General features: G+C 39.2%; 1 pseudogene; it reads left to right on the forward strand.

Moving 5' to 3' along the window:
* The first annotated feature begins 530 nt into the window (after positions 1-530).
* On the forward strand, positions 531-6,075 carry LOC113904489 (annotated as a pseudogene).
* Positions 6,076-6,507: the final 432 nt, after the last annotated feature.

Below are 6,507 nucleotides of genomic sequence, written 5' to 3' on the forward strand. Positions count from 1 at the left end.
ACATAGTTATACATGTACAGGAAATCTGGAAGTGTTATAGGTGGTTCTTGGAGTCATAGTTATAAAACCTGAGTGAAAAATAAAACCGAGTGTTTAATTTTCAAACTCCTAATGATATATAGATATTTGGAGGAAGTCTATGTGGAATGAACTTCCCTTTATACTGAGTGCCATTTCAGGTTTTGTAAGAATTTAGGAAGTAGCTTTGAAAAGAATGAATTTAATGTCAGAAAAAGACAGTAGAGGCATTTTGGAGGGAAAGAGGCTAATTTAAAAAATAATAATAATTCAATGCACTCTTTTTCCCCATAAGTACTCTCATTCTATGCGTAGGTCAGGAAGATCCCCTGGAGGAGGGCATGACAACCCATCCAGTGTTCTTGCCCAGAGAATCTCATGGACAGAGGAACCTGGTAGGCTACAGTCCATGGAGTCACAAAACATCCCACAATACTGAGGGAATAACATTACATTTCTTTCAAATTTTGCTGCAGATTTCTCTGAATCAACTTTTTTATTTTTGTCCACAGGAACCAAGAAAACCAGAATGCTGAAGTCACTTTCATTCTCTTGGGCTTCTCAGAATATCCCGAACTCCAGATACCTCTTGTCCTGTTATTCTTAACCATCTACTCCGTCAGTGTGCTGGGGAACCTGGGCATGATCCTAACTATCTAGATAAATCCCAAATTCCACACCCCTGTGTAACTACTTCCTCAGACATTTGTCCTTTGTTGATCTCTGTTACTCAACAGTAGTTACATCCAAGCTACTAGAAAACTTGATTGTGGAAGACAGAACCATCTCCTTCACAGGATGCATCATGCAGTTCTCCTTTGCCTGCATATTTGTGGTGACAGAGACGTTCCTGTTGGCAGTGATGGCATATGACTGATTTGTGGCCATTTGCAACCCTCTTCTCTACACAGCTGTCATGTTCCAGAAGCTTTGTTCCTTACTGGTGGGTGCATCATACTCTTGGGGGTACAGTCTGTTCCCTGACTCTTACCCACTTTTTATCCGAATTGTCCTTTAGAGGAAATAATATCATAAATAACTTTGTTTGTGAGCACGCAGCCATTGTTGCTGTTTCCTGCTCTGACCCCTACATTAGCCAGGAGATCATTTTAGTCTCTGCCATGTTTAATGAAATAAGCAGCCTGATAATTATTCTCACCTCCTATGTTTTCATTTTTATCACTGTCCTGAAGATGCCTTCAACTGGGGGGCTCCACAAAGCCTTCTCCACCTGTGCCTCCCACCTGACTGCCATTACCATCTTCCACGGGACCATCCTTTCCCTCTACTGTGTTCCTAACTCCAGGAGTTCATGGCTCATGGTCAAGGTGGCCTCTGTCTTTTACACAGTGGTCATCCCCATGCTGAACCCAGTGATCTACAGCCTCGGGAACAAAGATGTGAAACAGACTGCTAGGAAGCTGCTGCTAAGTCGCTTCAGTCGTGTCCAACTCTGTGAGACCCCATAGAAGGCAGCCCACCAGGCTCCGCCATCCCTGGGATTCTCCAGGCAGGAACACTGGAGTGGGTTGCCATTTCCTTCTCCAATGCATGAAAGTGAAAAGTGAAAGTGAAGTCGCTCAGTCCTGTCTGACTCTTAGCGACCCCATGGACTGCAGTCCACCAGGCTCCTCCATCCATGGGATTTTCCAGGCAAGAGTACTGGAGTGGGTTGCCATTGCCTTCTCCAGCTAGGAAGCGAGTCAATACCAAATTATTATGTCAATGAATGTAAAATGGCTTAGGTTTGCTTTTTCATTTACAAGAGCACTGTGGAGAACTGTCCAAGTTTTGTAGCATTTTTTAATAGCATTTCAAATTCCAATTTTTAGGAAGGAAAACAGTGCACACATTTAATGAAATTCCCTTGTTGATACATCATTCAACCACTTTAGTAAACTGTAGAGACTTAGCAATAATAAATAACACCTAATTAAAGCCTAGACTATTGAAGTCTCTAGATAAAGTATTTGTCATGTAAAGATTTCTGAGTAAAGACACATTACCATTTGGCTGTTCAGGTGAGTCTTCTTTTTTTCTTTTCTTTAAGTCATTATAAGTCAATCGAAGAGTGGATTTGAGTTGTCATGAAAGTTTATAGTTAACCATGAGGGAGTTACATGAGTTGAATCATAGTAACTAAGAGTTGTTCAACACTAAGACACTAAAGTTAAAAGACATTCCTGTGCTTAGTTGCTCAGTTATGTCTGACTCTTTACAATTCTATGGGCTTTAGCCTGCCAGGCTCCTGTGTCCATGGAAAGAATACTGGAGTGGGTAGCCATTCTCTTCTCCAGGGTATCTGCATGACCAGTAATCAAACGTATGTCTCCTGCATTGCAGGCAGATTCTTTACCATCTAAGGTACCAGGGAAGCCTAAATTTAAAGGATATATTTATTTAACACCACATAGAAAGAACTGGTACATTATAAGTGCAAAGAAGTCATGTCTCTGTCCCCACAGAATCCTGAATAAGATTTGGTAAAATTCTACTTGTTAATATAAAATTTATTTGTTTTTTGTACATAAATCATCAAAAATAAAATTAAGAAATGCACACTTCAGAAATAGTTCCAGCTAAATCTAAAACAGTATTTCACATCAGTCAAATTACATATAAAATAGCTATTGATGTACAATGATAACATAACAGAGAACTTCATTGGTAAGTAACATTAATGGTGGATTGAATGGGGGCCCTGCTAATATCAATTAGAGAATCTTGGTTAACCTGATTTAATTTTGCCCAACTAGCAAACTCATGGACTTCCCTGGTGGCTCAGATGATAAAGAATCCACTTGCAATGCAGGAAACTTTGGTTCTATCCCTGGGTGGGGAAGATCCCCTGGAGAAAGGGAGGGCAACCCACTCCAGTATCCTTGCCTGGAGAATCCCATGACAGAGGAGCCTGGCGGGCTTCAGTCCATGGAGTTACAAAGATTAAGACACGACTGAGCAACTAACACACTTCACAGTAAACTCACATCCAGTCTAAGGAGTGAATTCTATGTGCTGTGGTGCTTCCCAGGTGGCACTAGTGGTAAGAACCTGCCTACCAGTGCAGGAGATGTAGGAGACATGGGTTCAGTTCCTGGATTGGGAGGATCCTCTGGAGGAGGGCATGGCAACCCATTCCAGTATTCTTGCCTGGAGAATTCCATAGACAGTGAAGCCTGGTGGGCTAAAGTCCATAGGGTGGCAAGGAATCAAACACCACTGAAGCGACTTAGCACGCACCCACCTTGGTATCAGGTGTACCCAGACCCTCCTCCCTAAATAGAGTCTACTATCACATAAGATATATATTATCTGCCAGAAATTGGGGGAAAAGCCTAACACCTCTTTGTGAAAGACTATTTTTTTTCCCTGCTAAGCATTTTGTCTAATAGTAATTCTATGTTCATCCATGTGAGAGGAGCCACCAAACTTATTCTACAGTGTCTGTAGCATTTTAGATTCCCAGGCATAATATATAACTCTTCTGGTTGCTTCATATCCTTGCTAATCATTGCTATTATATACTTATATTATAGCAAATCCAGTGGATATAAATTGATGTCTCATCATGACATTGATTTGCATTTTCCTAATAACTAAATATGTTGAGAGTATTTTCACATGCTTATTGGACATTTGTAAATTTTGTGTTGTATCTGCTTTGACTTTTTGTCTTTATTGTTTCTTTTCTGTACCTTTTCTTTTCACTTTATTAATAATGTTTTTAATATACAAATATTTTAAATTTTGAGGAAGTACAATAGCAATTTATTTATTTATTTATTTATTTATTTATTTATTTATTGTCACTCATGTTTTGGTTTCCCTGTTTAAGAATCTACTGCCAAATTCAAGGGCATGAAATGTAAGGCCTGTGTTTTTCTTGTAAGAGTTTTATAGTTTATGCTCTTTCATTCAGGTCCTTGTTCACTTTCTGAGTTAACTGTTGTATATAATATGAGGCAAGTGTCCAATCCGTAATTTTACTTGTGAATGCCCAATTGTCCTGGCATCATTTATTTGAAGGAGAATCTATTCTTTCTCCAGTGAATATTAAGAGAATCATAACCTCAGAAGCACCATGATGATGGTGCGGTACAAGTTGGGAGAAATCAGAGCCCATATAGGGCACAGCTGCCCAGTCAAAATGTATTTTGAATCTTCCACTAGTGAGAAATAAGCTTGTTGTTATTGTTGTTCAGTCACTAAGTCGTGTCTGAATCTTTGCCACCCCATGGACTGCAGCACGCCAGGCTTCCCTGCCCTGCACTGACTCCTGGAGTTTGCTCACACTCATGTCCATTGAGTCGGTGATGCCATCTGACCATCTCATCCTCTGCTGCCCTCTTCTCCACTAGCCTTCAATCATTCCCAGCATCAGGGTCTTTTCCAGTGAGTCAGCTCTTCATGTCAGGCGGCCAAAGCACTGGACCTTCAGCTTCAGCATCAGTCCTTCCAATGAATATTCAGGGCTGATTTCCTTCCGGACTGACTGGTTGGATCTTGCTGTCCGAAGGACTCTCAGGAGTCTTCCCCAGCACCACAATTTGAAAGAACAATTCTTCAGCACTTTGTCTTCTTTATGGTCCAGCTCTCACATCCATACCTGACTACTGGAAACACCATGGTTTTGACTATATGGACTTTTGTTGGCAAAGTGATGTTTCTGGTTTTGAATGTGCTGCCTAGTTTTGTCATAACTTTCCTTCCACAGAGCAAGTGCATTTTAATTTCATGGGTGCAGTCACCATAAAGCAATGATTTTGGAGCCTAAGAAAGTAAAATCTTTCACTGCTTGCACTTCAGCTCCTTCTATCAAGTTATTATTTTTAACCTGTGTCCTTAAAGCCAAGTTGGGTAGTTACCAAAATTAGTGAAAATATCATCCTTTTCATAAACAGATGTTTTTAGAAAACATATCATCCAAAATTTCTTTTTAGATTCAGTAATAAATATAAACATCTGAGAACATTCTATATTTGAAAAGCCAATGGAATCTGTTTTCTATCAATAGAATCAATAGTGTAAATATAAAATAAAGTTTATAGTACAAATTTTGTAAAGTATAAATGGTAAATATTGTAAAGTATAAACAGTATAATTATAATTTAGCAGCCATATGTTTAGAAACATAAGAATATATATATATATACCTTCATAAGAAAATTTTAAAAATTAAATATGGATTAATAAAAGATAAATCTATTCGTGTATAATTTCCCCTTGTGGATTTATGTATTTTATATCCACATAGATTTTTTTAATGGTGTTTTTTTATTTTTTAAGATTAAATGAGTAAAGTTGATAATACAAATGCCCTAAGGCTTTAGGGAAATAATATACAATCAATACACCACCTGGGACAGAGTTCAGAGTTAAAATGTAATTAGTTGAATTGCAGTCATCAAGGCAGTACCTCAGTTATATTCTCTAGTTTTCACATGCCTAAGGTCATGATGGCATATATTTGTGATAAAGTTTGGTGCCAGGATTTACTTTTCAGGCTTGATCTTATCTTTGGTATCTCTGAGTTTTCTCAACAGGTTGGAAAATCATAAAGTATGAAATAATTAATGAAAAATACTGGGCACTTTTACTACCCTTTTCAGGTGTGTTTCTGTTAAGTCCTAAGCAGCAACATTGCTGGAGTTCATTAATCTTAGCAAAGAGTTCTTCACTAAATGACTCATTCAAGTTCTTCTGTATTTGGGTGAGTTGATTCATGTCTCTTTTGTTTTACTTAAAAAAGAAAATACAAAGATCCAGTAATCTTTGTAGGAGACGGACACATGTGTAGAACAAGGTGTGCACAAAGAACCACGTTTTGGCTGACAAGGTTTATGGAGTTATATTCCAATTCTTTTTTTTTTCTTTATATCAAAATGAATCCGCCACAGGTATACATGTCCTCTTTCTTTCAAATAATTTGTATCCTAGTTTTCTCACTGGGTATCAACCATAAAGTCAGAAATGGAGAATTCTTCTTTTGGCAAAAGAAGGCCCACAAAGTGGGCCTTGTCTTCAAGATTTTCCTGTAATTTTCTAGAAATAAAGTGACAGTAACAGCCATATTTATAAATAATAGGGATATCAGATAAGATCAGATCAGTCGCTCAGTCGTGTCCGACTCTTTGCGACCCCATGAATCTCAGCACGCCAGGCCTCCCTGTCCATCACCAACTCCCGGAGTTCACCCAGACTCACGTCCATCAAGTCAGTGATGCCATCCAGCCATCTCATCCTCTGTCGTCCCCTTCTCCTCCTGCTCCCAATCCCTCCCAGCATCAGAGTCTTTTCCAATGAGTCAACTCTTCGCATGAGGTGGCCAAAGGACTGGAGTTTCAGCTTTAGCATCATTCCTTCCAAAGAAATCCCAGGGCCGATCTCCTTCAGAATGGACTGGTTGGATCTCCTTGCAGTCCAAGGGACTCTCAAGAGTCTTCTCCAACACCACAGTTCAAAAGCATCAATTCTTCGGTGCTCATAACC

Source organism: Bos indicus x Bos taurus, chromosome 14 (genome assembly GCF_003369695.1).
Source record: "Bos indicus x Bos taurus breed Angus x Brahman F1 hybrid chromosome 14, Bos_hybrid_MaternalHap_v2.0, whole genome shotgun sequence".
NCBI lineage: Eukaryota > Metazoa > Chordata > Mammalia > Artiodactyla > Bovidae > Bos > Bos indicus x Bos taurus.